The following is a 16,984-nucleotide window of genomic DNA, read 5'->3' as shown; positions in this document are numbered from 1 at the left end:
GGTACTACATAGGATAGGGTTGTTAAAATGTAAAGATCAAAATATTTATTTGGTAATATAAGATTATTTCTATATTTATGTCTTGATGAAATAATCTTTTAAGAAAATGTATAAAGAGCAAATGAACAATGGCATAAAGTTCTTTATTCAGTAGTCACTAAATTTAATGTGCATATGGTCTTTACAAATTTTATGGTTTAAGATTTTGCTGTCACTTTATAGGGAAATATTGCAAGATCATCAGCGTTATGTGTTTATGTCTCTATAGACATTCTGTCTATGCTTTGAGTATGCCACTAATAAAGAAATGAATGTGTAAGTTTCAAAACTTCATGACTCAAGCTTTTAGATTTCTCAAAGGTGTAGTTAATTAAATCAAAGAGAACAATACAGAGCTCTGTAATTTCTTAGGCTTAAGAAAGAAGGGGCCATCTAGGGTGTTAGGTATTTGGAAGCTTCTGGCAGTTGGGTATGTGAGTATTATAACCTAGGAGTGCTAGAGCCTAATGATGGAAGGGATGGGGTCAGACTGCCATTATCGGAGTCGGAGCTCTTCGAAAATGGCTAATCATTAAAGACTGTTTAGGAGCACTTTAGTAAAATTACTATATCTAGAAAATCCTAGGTCACAGAAGGCTTATAAGGATACTTTTGCAATGTGACTAAGTTCAAAATGACTTAGAAGTAGAAATGGAACAAACTGACAAATACGTGAGATGAGGTAAGAGAAGAATGTGTGGAATTTAATGCCTTGTAAGACAGGGTTATAGCAAGAAGAGGGAGCAGGCAGAAACAATTCTAACACTGAAATAAGGGGAACTTTGACAGATGCTATAAATGGCTTCTTCAATTTCCCTTCCAAATTCTTACTAGTGTGCTTTTTCTTTACAATAGGTCCCTGAAAACTATCAACTACATAACCCAGCTTCCCTTCTAGTTAAAATTCTGAATATATGATTTAGGTTCTATTCATCAGATTTACTCTTACACAATTTACACTCAAAACAGGATTAAGTGAAGAAAATAAGTGTACCAGGTATCTATTTTGCTGGTGTAGATATTGGCAGAGGCAATGTGGTTCTGCGGTTCCTGGCTTTATGATGTTGTGGTTTCCTGCATTAGCAGTGGTAACATTCATATTTCTTTGCAAAGCCAATATAGTCAAGATTCTGAGTCATGGTTTCACACAATAATGAGTAGCTTTACAATCTTAGCAGAGGCAGTGTAATTTGGGTGGCAGAGAGCTGTTTTAGAATTTTTGTCTATAACCTATTATTATTTCTACCCTTCCAATTATATAGTAAGCAAACTAATGTCAGGTAAAAATTTTTTTCTACTCAAACTAGTTACTGTTTGTAACAGAAACTTAACCAAAATAGTAATTAAGAGTGTTTTGATGCCAATAACAGAAGAAGGGAAATTTTAAAGGACTGAATATTTAAATGAGGATAAAGATGAATTTTCTATTGTAATATGTAAAGATTAAAAAGAAGGGAGGGAGGGAGAGAGGGAGGGAGAGAAGGAGGAAAGAAGGAAGGAAGGAAGGAAAGAAGGAAGGAAGGAAGGAAGGAAGGAAGGAAGGAAGGGAGAAACTGAACTTTTCATATGAAAATAGGAACATGGTGAGAAACAAAGATTTGAGAAAAAATTACATAGATGTGGTAGTTGACAGTACATAAGAGAAAATAGGATTAAATTGATTTTTTTTTTAAAGGAAATAAAAGATATAGGGAGAGAACAGTGACCATGGGACACAATTTACTGTGGTTATATCCCAAACCAAATCCTACATTAGTGACAGCTTAGTAAGTGTATTATAATTTTAATAATAGCACAGGCTAATGAAATAGTAATATCTTTGCTTAGTAACATTTGAATTTCATTGTTTATAAGATTAAGTTGTTGAAACAAAGTAATAACAACAGGACATATTCTGGCTACATCAATCATTTGAACATGACTTTTCTTTATATTTATAGAGACAAAGTGAAAAAAATGTTTCAATAACCATATATGGAAGTTATGATTTCAAAAATGTTTCTATGCAGTTTTGGCTTGAATTTTTGCTATTGCTTTCCTTTATCAATCTGATTAATGACATAATTACAATGCATAAATATAATGAAAGAAGCATTATGCAGATGAAATTGCACATGGTTGCATCAAATGAGCAATTGTCTTTCCTCTTAAATACTGTAATTACTCACAGTGTGACCCTGAGCTAACCACCTAACCTCTCTAGGCCATAGCCAGGTTTTTCAACTCTAATTTGGGAATTATATATTTTTAACCTTCCTACATTCTTTTGACTCCTGGAGGATCTATAGAGGAGAGGTAAGAGTTCATACTGTGAAATCAGTAGACTTGGGTTCACACTTCAGCTGAGGAATTTCTAGTAATGTGACTTTGGTAATTTATGTCAGTTCGTTATGTCTCTTATGTTTTGTAAAAGGAGAATGACAGTACCAACCTCATAGAATTATTATCAGCATTAAATGAGATTGTATTCTCATATATATATATAGTTTTTTCTTATTTGTGCATTCAGAAGATGTCAAACATTTTAAGATGACACAACTCTTAATAGCTAAACTTATGTTTGTAATCTTTAATAATTATATCAACTCGAAATATGAATTTTCCATTATAAGAGTATTCATTAACAACTTATATTCTAACATTTTCTCAATTTGTCATATTTTCATAAACAAGTAAGTTAATGCCTAATATTATAGGAAATGATTATACCATACTACTAGAATAAAGATAATGGGATTCTCAATGGTCTTAATGGCTACCAGTTTAGAAAAATTATGTCAGGGGTGCCTGGGTGGCTCAGTTGGTTAAGCATCTGCCTTCGGCTCAGGTCATGATCCTAGGGTCCTGGGATCGAGCCCCGCATCCGGCTCCCTGCTCCTCCCTCTCCCACTCCCCCTGCCTGTGTTCCCTCTCTCGCTGTCTCTCTCTGTCAGATAAATAAATAAAATCTTAAAAAAAAAAAGAAAAATTATGTCAGAGGTAATTTATTAAGTATTGATTATTGATAAAGTTCATTTTAATAAGAGCATAATTTTTGTATTTCTCCCTATTTTCAAAAGCAGGGGTTTCTCAAAGCTAAAAATCAATGGATAATTGCAAAGTTAGAATGCTTTTATTCTTCTGATCAAAGTCATGCCATGCACATAGTAAAACTTATAATCATACCTGCAAGTGACTAGAGTATATATCGCAGATTACTTGATAATCTCACAATTTCATATGAAGAAACAGAGATCCAGAACTCCTAAAAGATTTGCCAAGAATAACAATGCAAGCCAGTGACATCAATGGAATATGAAAAATTCCACTTCTTTGGAGAGGAAGATGGAATGATTATAATAGTGATTGCTTTAACTACAGTGGAAGTATACATTTTAAGATAATTTTCAGTATTTTATAATTTACTCTGAATTTTTTAAAAAAGCAAATTGAAATTAAGAAAGATATCACTTTATTGGAAAAACTAAAAATATAAATTATTACTAGGAAATACCGCATAACCATTTGAAAAACTTGGCATCAAAATTTTTACTGTTCATATTCTAGGAAGTTAGTAATATATGATGACTTTATTGTATAATTTGGGAAATGATGTGCTTCCCCTGAGTCTTTAGGATGATTTATGCTCATTACTTATTAGTATCATAACAGGCTTTGAAAGTAGTGTGATGGCTAATGAATTATAGGTTTGGGTGACACTTTTTATTACATTGCATTTTCCTTTTATATACTGCTAAACATCAATGCCAAATTGCAGAGGGTACATGTGTCTTTTCTCCTTTTCTTTCTCTTTGCTAATTGATTGCTTATTTCACCTTTAGGCATTTAATATAAAGAACATGAAAACATTTACAAATAATTACTTATTCCTTTACTATTCTCCTTTCTAATGAGATAATAACTATTAAGTAGCAGTTTAGAAATAAGGAACCAACAAACTTTTAACTACCACATTACGGCTGCTGAAAAGATCATGGCAAGTCACTTAATAAGAGAGTATCAGTGACTGGCAAGTGCCGCACAGTAATTACCTAAAATGGACAGGCAGACAGAGGGAAATGGTGACTGGGGGTTCAGTGAATGCATCAAACAGGTTAGGAACATTGATTCCTTTTGTTTTGCTCCTACTTAGCAAGGCGTGGAATGTTTAGCAAAGCAAATGAATTATAACTGGTGTATTAACTGGAAGCCATTCTAGGTAATAAAGGCTGCTTCCAGCAAGAACCAGTCACTTTTTCATTCAGTGATATAAGTCATGGCAATACTGGGTACAGTACCCCTTACAAAGGGTCTCATTTGTCACAAGGAGGAGGTAGACAGTTATAGTTAGATGAAATACTCTGCAATTTGTCCAGGACAATCCCAGGAGGTTACACCTGATTTCTCAACATATTTCAATTGCACCACTTTCCCTCTAAAAAAGTACATGAGTTTGGGATATAAAAGTATATGATCCCCTTATTTATAGTCCCCACAAACCCATGAGTTGTATGCACACACACACACACACACACACACACCTCTAAGTATATTATTTTAAGCTGCTAGAAAACAAAAAATCAATTAATAAAACTCTTGAAAGCAGCAAGAAAGAAAATATGCATTACAAACAGAGTAACAAAGATAAGAATTGCAGGCTATTTCTCAAAAACTGTACAAGCCAAAAGATAATAAAGTTACAAATAAGGGGCAGAAAGATAAAAGGGAAAAAATAATAACCCCCCAATTTTAATCACAGCAAAAATACCTTCAAACAATTTTAAAAGGAATAAAGGAAATCAGATAAACAACCAGCAGCAATACACTGTGTGGTAGGCTTGATAATTCTGCCCCAGTGATGCCCACATCCTAATATCTGGAACTTGTGAATGTTATCTTATATGGCAGTGACTTGCAGATATGATTAATTTAAGAATCCTCAGATGGGGAAATTATCCTGGATTATGTGGGTGGACTCTAAATGCAATCACAACTGTCCTTAAAATAGGGAAGCAGACGGAGGTTTGAAGGGGGAGAACGCAAGGTGATCATGGAGGCAGAGTGAAGTGATGGTACCACATACAAAGAAATGCCAGCAGTCATTAGAAACTGAAAGAGCAAGAAATAGATTCTCCTCTGCAGCCTATGGAGGGAGCAAGGCTCACACCTTGACTTCAGCCCAGTGATACTGATTCAGACTCTGGGCCTTCAGAACTGTGAGGAAATAAATTTACTGTGGTTTGCGGTATTTTGTTACAGTAGCTATAGAAAACAATATTATGCACTACAGGAAAAGTTAAAGAAAAATGTTCAGGCAGAAGGGATATGATACAACAAGGAAGTACAGATCTACACAAAGAATTGAAGAGCACTACAAATGGAATATAAGATCACAATAAATTTATTTTTCTTATCTAATGGCTCTAAAAGATAACTGACCGCAAACTAAAAAACAGAAACAAAAAAACCAGAGCAAATATTTTAATATTAAAAAAAGAAAGTATTAATATTAAGCCAGTAGCAGATATACACGTGTATATATAAATTCATCAAGAATAGGGCTGAAAAATACAGAAAAAAGAAACATTAAAAAGATGGAACATTTAGACCATGGCCACCAGGATGGTACATTTTAATCCAATCTTAACAAGATTGCATTGAATGTAAATAGTCTAACCACCAAATAAAGGATATATTGTCAGATAGAAAACAGAGCAAGACTTAGTCATGTGCTGTCCACATGAATCCCATTTTTAAATATAAATATACAGATACATTAAAAGAAAAACTATGGAAGAAGATATGCTATGGAAACACTATCTGTTATTATCTGCAGAAATCTCAGAAAAATAGGGTATTATAAGGGATATAGTAATATACTACATGATTATAAAAAACCCAATTCTTCAAAAAGATAACATAAATAGAACTAAAAATTAGCTAGATTAAAACTAAAAATTAGATCTAAAAATTGTAGTTAAATATAAAACTTCAAAATATTTGAATAAAAAACTAATAGAACTTAAAGGAGAAATAAACAAATGAAAATTACAGTTGAAGGCATAGATGGTCTTCCCTTAGTAATCGATATGACAAGTAATCAGAAAGCTACTAAAGAGATAGAAAAGATAAACCATAGGATCAACCAACTTGACCTCAATGATAACACTACAAATAACAGCAGCAAAATAAATGGTTATTTAAGATGCACATGGGACATTGTTCAACCCTGACCATACCCAAGATTATTTTTAAAAGCTAAATACATATAAAAATTGAAAGTATTCAAAGTGTGATCTCAAGCAATGCTGGAATTAAATTAATAATCAATAAGAAAAAGATATCTGGACTGGTATCCAAATAGTTTGAAAATAAACAACACACTTCTAATTAACACGTGGGTAAAAAACAAAAACCTATGGACAGCAAGAAAATGTTTTAAAATGAATGAAAATGGCAATCTAACATAGTAAATATGTAGGATGTAGCTAAAACAATATTCAGAGAGAAATTTATAGCAATAATTGCTTCTATTAGGAAAAGAGAAAGGTCTCAAGCAATAATCTAAGGTTCTACATTCAGACACAAAATACAGAAGAGAAAATTAAACCCAGCCATGCATAAGAAATTAAATCAATAAAATTAAAAGCAGGAAAAAAAGTAGAGAACATTTGAAAATCAAAACTTTTGTTCTTTAAAAAATAAAACAATAAAATCAATAAATCTTGACCAAAATTGACCAAGAAAATAAGAGGAAAAAACATAAACAATATCATGAATGAAAGAGGGACTTCAGACTGTATTGACATTAAGAGGAAAATAAAGGAATACCAAGAATACCTCAATAAATAGGACAACTTAGATGCAAGAGATAAATGCGTTGAAACAAACTGCCAAAGTTTGCTCAAGAAGATATAGAAAAACTTGAATATTACTACCTACTAAAAACGTTCAATTTTGAATTAAAATCCTGACAACAAGGAAAACTGCATATCCTGATGTCTTCACCAAATTGTAAAGAATAAAACCAGTCGTACACACACACACACACACACACACACACACACACACACAAATGCACTAATATATTGGAGAGGAAGCCCACATAACACAGAAAACCAGACAGAGACATTACAGAAGAGAAAACCACAAACCAATATTGCTCATGAATATAGAGGCAAAAATCCTCAACAAAATGCTAGTAAACATATCTCACAATACATAAAAAAGATAATATATTGTGACAGAATGCTGTTTTTCCCAAGCATACAGGGTGAGTTCAAAATTGAATCCATGTAAATCAGCATGCAATAGACTAAAGAAGAAAAAATAAACAATCATCTCAATGGATGCAAGAAAACCCTTGACAAAATTTAACATCCATTCATGATACAAGCTCTTAGGAAACTAGAAATGGAAGGTGACACTCTCAAACTTGTAAAGGATATCTGCAAAACATCCCTGCAACTAACATTATGCATAATGGTGAAAGATTAAACGTTTTCCCCTAAAATGATTACTCTTATTCAACATCATACTGGTCAGTGCAAGAAAGAAAGCAAAAAGATATAAAACGGTTTGTAAAGAGAGATATAAAATATATCTATATTCAGATAAAATGATCATATAAAAATCCCAAAGACTCTTAAAACACTACTAGAATTAATGAGTAAGTTTAGCTAGATAGGATGATTTAAGTGCAATATAAAAATTCAAATCAATCATAAAAGTAAACTAGTTCTACACATTAACAATGAACAGTCAGAAATTATGGGTGTATGCAATGTACATAAATGCATGCATGTGTATACACATCTATATAATTTTGGTACACCAAAAATATGAAATTTTTAAATAGAAATATTAAAATATTGATACAATCAAAAACTATAAAAAGTGGTGAAAAATCAAAATATCTAAATGAATGAAGAGATATACCATGTTTATAAAATAGAAGCCTCAATATTGTTAAGATGCTTTCTTTCCCAATTGATGTATTTATTCAATGAATTTCCAATCAAAATTGCCATAGAATTTCTTTAAAACATTATTGGGAAATTTGAAGGAATTGGAATATAATTCCAAAAAGTAAGAGAAAACTTATGAAAAGAAAAAAAAAAGTTTGAGACCTTACATTAACTTGTTTTCAAATACACTATAAAGCAGTAGTAATGTAGAAACTGGTGCCAGAGAAAAAGAGAGTCAGACCCACACTAATATTGTCAATTTAATTTCAACAAAGATGCAAAATGAATTCAGTAGAGAAAAAAGTAATTTTTCAACAAATGGTGCTATAGCAATAGGACAATGCACAAAAAACTTTAATAAATAGTAATAAATAGTAGTAATAGGTAGATAGATGATAGATACGTACATACATACATACATAACCATAAATGTCAACCTAAAAAAAAGATTCAAAATGATTTAGACCTACACAGAAAACCCAGAATTATAAAATTCTTAGAAGAGAGAGCAGAGGAAAGTCTTGTGAACTTGGATTAAGCACAAGGTTTTCTAATGTAACATCAAAAACTCATGAAAGAAAAAAAAAAAGAGATGAACTGGGTATTATCAAAATAGGCACTTCTGTTGAATACACCATTGAGGGAGTGTGAAGAGAAACCAAAGACTAGGGTGAAAAAAATTGTTTATCACATTTTAATTAAATGATGTTTGCATAGAGTATTAAAAAAAAAACACCTCTTGAAACTCACTAATAAAAAAACAATCCCCAAAAAAAGTGTGCAAAAGATTTCAACAGTCACTTCACAAAAAAGACATACATATGACAAATAAGCTTAGGAAAATGTAAATTAACATACAGTGAGATACCACCAAACATCTATTAAAATGGCAAAAATAAATTAATAATAATGGAAAACACTAAGTTCTGACTAAGATGAAGAAAAATGGACTCTCATACAGTGCTGGTAAGAATGAAAAAAATGTTACATCTATTTTGGACAACTTTGTCCAAACTATTGGAAATAATACACTATGCCTGCCATATAATCCAGATGTCCCACAACCAGGTAATTATCAAAACATAAAAAAAACCTCTGCTTATAGAAACTTTTGTATATGGAAGTTTGTAATAGCTTTATTTGTAATTGTTAAAACCTGTCAAAACTCCAAGTGCCTCTCAACTGATTAATAGATAGAACTGTGATACATCCATGTAATGGGATGCTACTCAGCAATAAAAAGAATGAATTACAGATGCTCACAAAAACATAGATGAATCTTATATATATATATATATATATTACGCCAGTGAAAGAAACCAGACTCAAAATTCTGCAATGCTACATGGTTGTATTTATCTGTCTATTTTTTTTAAATTTTATTTATTTATCTTAGAGAAGCACAAGTTGGGAGGGGCAGAGGGAGGAGAGAGAGAAACCTAAAGCAGGCTCCATGGACAGCATGGAGCCTGATGCAGGGCTTGATCTCATGATCCTGAGATCAGGACCTGAGCCAAAATCAAGAGTCAGACACTTAACCAACTGAGCCACCCAGGTGCCCCTAATTGTATTTATATATAATATTCTGATAAAGGAAAATCAATAGGGACAAGAAACATATTAGTGGTTCCCAGGGCTTACAGTGTGAGAAGGGGTTAATCCCAAAGAAGCACGCAAGATTCAGGGGGATAATTGAACTGTTCTGTATCATGACTGCAGTGGTAGTTGAATGAATACTATTTCAAATCTCATGGAACTGTACACTAAAAATGGTGAATGCTATTCTATGTAAATTATACTTCAGTAGAAAAGTGAAAAAAATCAGAAAATATTTGTGAATTCAAATTACTCAAAGTTTTTTTCAATAAAACAAACAAAAAAACCCATGAACGATAATTTCAAATATTATTATTTACCTCATCATTGAGGAATGAGGTTATATTTTATTTTAAATTCTCATGATGTTTCATTTCAAGACTATGTCATACAATACTCATCCATTTTTCAGTGAAAGAAATTATATTAAATTAATGTTTCACTTATGGAAAGCAATAGTTAAAAGTACTTGGATACCTTTTCCCATAAAATTATATAAAATATAATTTTGCACTTAAAAACTTTATTGTTGTATTCATTGCTTAAAAGACAAGTTCTCAAGTTAACTTTTGTTTAATTCCATTTTGTTTTGAATTAGCCTCAGGTTGATACACATTATTATGCCTTTAGTATATACATTCAGATCATCAGGATATTTCACTTAATGTCTTCTCCTTTTATTTTGTTTTCATAGAAAAATTCATATGTTCTGAAAATATTGCATCATCAAATACAGAAATGTCCTGACACAGGAAGTATGGAGCTCTAATTCTATTATCATTATTATTATAATAAAATCACAGTGAAATAAGCACTTAACAAGTAGTTATTATGTACAAGTTCCTGTAGTAGGGAATTTACATATATTTTTTTGTCTCACTTACCTCTGTCAACAAACCTTTGATCTAGGCATCACTATTATTACAAACCATAATTTTTTTAAAGATTTTATTTTTTTATTTGAGACAGAGAGACAGAGATAGAGTACAAGCAGGGGGAGTGACAGGCAGAGGGAGAAGAAGGCTTCCCACTGAGCAGGGAGCCTGATGTGGAACTCGATCCCTGGACCCTGTGATCATGACCTGAGCCGAAGGCAGACGCTTAACGACTGAGCCACCCAGGTGTCTCTATTACAAACCATAATTACCTATGAGGAATGAGATTCACAAAGTTGTGACCATAGTTGTCCAAAAGCAGGTAAAAAGCAGTATTTGGCTATGCTCTCTGATTCTAAAGCTTCTATACCTGAACCCTCATTTCTAACCATTATATGATCTTTCATCTCCATTTCCTCTTCTTCCTATCTTTCTAATGGTTCTACTTCTGCATAATGGTTTTTGAACATTTGTTGTGTGAAAAATTATTTAAATAGATTTACGTATTTGTTCTTTAAAGCAATCTCTGAGGAAATAATGCACTCCGTAAGTATGTCAGTGGGCATTCAGTAACAACTACAACTAGGAACAGAACTTGGGTTAGCTGCTGAGAATGGAGAACAAGAGAGACATAGCCTCTGCCCTGGTAGAACCTACAATCTATTTAATGGAATATAAATTTGTAAGTACAAATTAAAAATTTTATCTGTGTTAATAGATCCCTGTTAAGGAGATAAAAATGACTAAGATAAATAATTCTGGGTATAGGGAAGCCAATTTTTGAAAAGATGGGTCAAAGAAAGCCTGTCTGGAAAGATTTGATCTGAAAAGCAAATGATGGGAAGAATGTCAACCATATAGAGAAGAAATCTCTAGGTAGGGGAGAAATCATGTTAAAGAACATGGATAAGAAAGAGAGCCGAGACTGTTCAAGAAACTAAAAGATGCCAATTTGACTGGAACATGATGAGTTGAGGGATAGACAGAAGATAAAGAGGGAGCACTATTAAGGGCACATTTTTAGCCTCAGAGGCCTTGATAAGAATTTGAATTTTAAGTGCATGGGAAACCAGTGAGGCATTAAATTAGACAAGTGATATCATTCAATTTACCATTTAAGAATCACCATTGTTATCAACATTTTATTTATGGGGAAATGTCAACCAAAAGCTAAAAACTGAGAGTGTTCCCCCTAAGGTCAGGAACAAGGCAGGGATGTCCACTATCACCACTGCTATTCAACATAGTATTAGAAGTCCTAGCCTCAGCAATCAGACAACAAAAAGAAATAAAAAGCGTCCAAATCGGCAAAGAAGAAGTCAAACTCTCACTCTTTGCAGATGATATGATACTTTATGTGGAAAATCCAAAAGACTCACCCCAAAACTGCTAGAACTCATGCAGGAATTCAGTAAAGTGGCAGGACATAAAATCAATGCACAGAAATCAGTGGCATCCCTATACACCAACAACAAGACAGAAGAAAGAGAAATTAAGGAGTCGGTCCCTTTTATAATTGCACCCAAAACCATAAGATACCTAGGAATAAATCTAACCAAAGAGGCAAAGAATCTGGACTCAGAAAACTATAAAATACTCATGAAAGAAATTGACGAAGACACAAGGAAATGGAAAAACGTTCCATGCTCATGGATTGGAAGAACAAATATTGTGAAGATGTCAATGCTACCTAGAGCAATCTATACATTCAATGCAATCCCTATCAAAATACCATCCACTTTTTTCAAAGAAATGGAACAAATAATCCTAAAATTCGTATGGAACCAGAAAAGACCCCAAATAGCCAGAGGAATGTTGAAAAAGAAAAGCAAAGCTGGTGGCATCACAATTCTGGACTTCAAGCTCTATTACAAAGCTATCATCATCAAGACAGTATGGTACTGGCACAAAAACAGACACATCGATCAATGGAACAGAATAGAGAGCCCAGAAATGGACCCTCAACTCTATGGTCAACTAATCTTTGACAAAGCAGGAAAGAATGTCCAATGAAAAAAAGACAGTCTCTTCAACAAATGGTGTTGGGAAAATTGGACAACCACATGCAGAAGAAAGAAACTGGACCATTTCCTTACACCACACACAAAAATAGACTCAAAATGGTGAAAGACCTAAATGTGAGACAGGAATCCATCAAAATCCTTGATGAGAACACAAGCAGCAACCTCTTCGACCTCAGCCACAGCAACTTCTTAGAAACATCGCCAAAGGCAAGGGAAGCAAGGGCAAAAATGAACTATTGGGACTTCATCAAGATAAAAAGCTTTTGCAAAGCAAAGGAAACAGTCAACAAAACCAAAAGACAACCGACAGAATGGGAGAAGATATTTGCAAATGACATATTAGATAAAGGGCTAGTATCCAAAATCTATAAAGAACTTCTTAAACTCAACACCCAAAGAACAAATGATCCAATCAAGAAATGGACAGAAGACATGAACAGACATTTTTCCAAAGAAGACATCCAAAAGCCCAACAGACACATGAAAAGTGCTCAACATCGCTCGGCATCAGGGAAATCCAAATCAAAACCTCAATGAGATACCACCTCACACCAGTCAGAATGGCTAAAATTAACAAGTCAGGAAACGACAGATGTTGGCGAGGATGCGGAGAAAGGGGAACCCTCCTATACTGTTGGTGGGAATGCAAGCTGGTGCAGCCACTCTGGAAAACTGTATGGAGATTCCTCAAAAGGTTGAAAATAGAGCTACCCTATAACCCAGCAATTGCACTACTAGGTATTTACCCCAAAGATACAAATGTAGTGATCTGAAGGGGCACATGCACCCCAATGTTTATAGCAACAATGTCCACAATAGCCAAACTATGGAAAGAGCCAAGATGCCCATTGACAGATGAATGGATAAAAAAGAAGTGGTATAGATATGCAATGGAATATTATGCAGCCATCAAAAAAAAAAAAAAAAAACAGAAATCTTGCCATTTGCAACGATGTGGATGGAACTAGAGGGTATTATGCTAAGTGAAATAAGTCAATCAGAGAAAGACATGTATCATATGATCTCACTGATATGAGGAATTCCTAGTCTCAGGAAATAAACTGAGGGTTGCTGGAGTGGTGGGGGTGGGAGGTATGGGGTGGCTGGGTGATAGACATTGGGGAGGGTATGGGCTATGGTGAGCACTGTGAATTGTGTAAGACTGTTGAATCACAGACCTGTACCTCTGAAACAAATAATACATTATATGTTAAAAAAATAAATAAAGAAGAAGATAGTAGGAAGGGAAAAATGAAGGAGGGGGAATCAGAAGGAAAGATGACTATGGACTCTGAGAAAGAAACTGAGGGTTCTAGAGGGGAGGAGGGTGGGGGATGGATATTAAAGAGGGCACGTATTGAATGGAGCACTGGGTGTTATATGCAAACAATGAATTATGGAACACTACATCAAAAACTAATGTTGTAATGTATGGTGATTAACATAACATAATAAAATAAAATTAAAAAAAAAAAAGGTTAAGATCACATAGCAGCTGAAGTGGCAAAGTCAAGGTCCAAAGCCTGGCATGTAATACCTCTAAGGCAGTTCAATTTCAGTCTAAAATCAACATGTTTCTGAAGTTTAAAGATTCACTGGGAAATATTTCCTAATTGTTGTTTCTCCATTGAACACCTAGTTTATTATACGCAAACAATGAATCATGGAACACTAATCAAAAACTAATGATGTAATGTATGGTGATTAACATAACATAATAATAATAAAAAAAAGAAAAGAAAAAATAAAACAAAAATAGTAAAAATAATGTGAGATAATTCTGGCCTTTCTATTGCAACAGAGCTTAATCTTGTTTTGATCTAAAATATGCCCCATTTGGCCTTTTTTTCTTTTTTTCTCCCTTGTATATTTTAAGTCAGAATATCAATAGGATGTGAAAAGGATGGCCATTCTGGAGAGACAATCTAGTGGTCCATATAAGTATGTAAAGTTTTTCCTACTCAATTGCAATTACAATACAAGGATAGAATTTAATGTCATGAATTCAATGAAATGGCAGTTTAATATTTCCAGTATTTTATTTTTCAAAGGCTCTCATAAGTATTTATGTAAAATAATATGGGTATTATTTTAAAATTAATTTTATATTAATATTTTATGAAAGAGACCAATGGTATCATAAAATACCTCATATTTTGTATTTATTATAATAGGCAATTTTTACATTTCTTTTTTTTTAAGATTTTATTTATTTATTTGATAGAGAGAGACATAGTGAGAGAGGGAACACAACCAGGGGGAGTAGAAGAGGAGAAGCAGGCCTCCCGCTGAGCAGAGAGCCCAATGCAGGGCTCGATCCCAGGACCCTGGGATTATTACCTGAGCTGAAGGAAGACACTTAATGACTGAGCCGCCCAGGCACCCCAATTTTTACATTTCTAATAAAATAACCATCTGACGATATAATGACACAAAATTTTTACGAAATAATTTCAATGTTGAAACAACAGAACATAAAAATGCATCTCATGATTGGATCAATTTTATATGAATTGTCTCATTATAAAAGCATTTTAAGTTTCCTACAATTGGGGCACCTGGGTGGTTCAATTGGTTAAGCATCAGACTCTTGATATCAGCTCAGGTCATGATCTCAGGGTTGTGGGATCGAGCCCCATATGGAGCTCCACGTCAAGCCCCATGTCCAGACCCATGTTGGGCTCTCTGCTCAGCATGTAGTCTGCTTGAGATTCTCTCTCCCTCTCTGTCTGCCTTCCCCTCCCCCATTCACTCTTTCTCTCTCTAAAATAAATAAATAAATAAAATCTTAAAAAAAGAACTTTCCTACAATTTATTTACTTCCACTAGAAGGTAGATGATATATTTTTGCCCAATAAAAACAGAGAGGGTCTGTGTACCATATGTTTCTACTCATTTGTACTCGCTAGTAAAATTATTGTTCAAAGAGCACCACACTTAAAATTCATCATAGATAAAATAATTCATAGTTCTTTACTGAGTTTATTTCTTAAGAACTGGGTCTTCTATGTTATACCACAATACTTAACGGTTTCAATTTCCCTCATAACAGAAATATATCAGCATGAATATTAACTTCAAAACAAATGAACTTAATTTTAAAATAAATGCCTAATCTGCAAAAATATTAAGTGCTTAGTCATATATATTTTTATTAAATATTATCAATTTTCTTTTTATGACCTTTCCTCCACCTGACATTCACAGATATATGTCCAACAACAGAGTTGCTGATACTTCTTTTTATAAATGTCTGATGATTTTACTTGGCTAGACATTATAGTTGATTAATTTTGTCAGTAACCCAGTTGCCCTTTTCTTCACATCCACACTGTTTAGAACCACGGCTATCTGGTGATAATCTTCTTAACTTGTTTACTCTTGTCAAGATTTATTGTGAAACCACTTCCTAAGAGTAAGTTCTATCATCACCAATTTATAAAATTCACACTTCTCTCAGTGTGTTCGGGTGTGATGTTTGTATGCACATATGCACATGTATATGCACATTTATGTTTAAACATACTAATATATGTTTCCTTATGCCACTTCCACTATGTAAACACAGATGATTATCTCCTCCCAATTTTCTACATATATTCTCCCAACACTTCATAAGATAGTTCTTCTCAAATCTCTCATCTGAGAAATCAGTCTACAGGAATAAATGTAGCAAATTATTAAAAGCATGAAACAATAGGATTTAGGATAAAAAAAACATTCATTTTGAAGATATTAAGTACTGGGGAAAGGTATGGTAGATATATACAAAAAGTGAAATTGATGTAGTCCTCACTCTAATTTTAATTTACAATCTGTGACCAGAGCAACAATATTCATAAATAACAAAAGAATAAAGGAATTAAGGATAAAATTCCCTATGTACTAAACTTTTCAAAACAGAACATTACCATTAAAGTTTTGTTCTGGGAACAATTCAGTGTTTGGTGAAGAAATGATTGAACAAATGATATTTCATTATGTAGGCTATGTTTGAATAACATATTGATATATTCATGTATTAAAAATATGGGCATGGAAGTTAATATATTTAATTAGCACTACTAGCTAACAATTTCTTTTTTTAAATGGACAGATAATCAAATAAGAGAGTAAATAATTATTGAAATAATTAAAGTTCAGGTATAACATAATCTCAAGACATTATAGTAGGACTCTGGAGGTATCACTGACTATCCTTCTATTAATTAAAATTAATCCAGAATAATAATGTTTAATTATTTACTAAGACTTACTTGATTTTTAATTTTTAAAAAAGATAATTGCAGCATCAATTCAGTTTCCATACTAATGTCCATTGTATTTAAAATGTGATTAATCCATTTTGTTAATTCTTTTCAACTCCTGTTATGCTGTTTCTTTTTCTTTTTTTATTGTTATGTTAATCCCCATACATTACATCATTAGTTTTAGATGTAGTGTTCCATGATTCATTGTTTGTGTATAACACCCAGTGCTCCATTCAATATGTGCCCTCTTTAAT

This window comes from Phoca vitulina, unplaced genomic scaffold (genome assembly GCF_004348235.1).
Source record: "Phoca vitulina isolate PV1807 unplaced genomic scaffold, GSC_HSeal_1.0 scaffold11, whole genome shotgun sequence".
In the NCBI taxonomy this organism is placed as follows: domain Eukaryota; kingdom Metazoa; phylum Chordata; class Mammalia; order Carnivora; family Phocidae; genus Phoca; species Phoca vitulina.
This window is presented reverse-complemented; position numbering follows the sequence as displayed.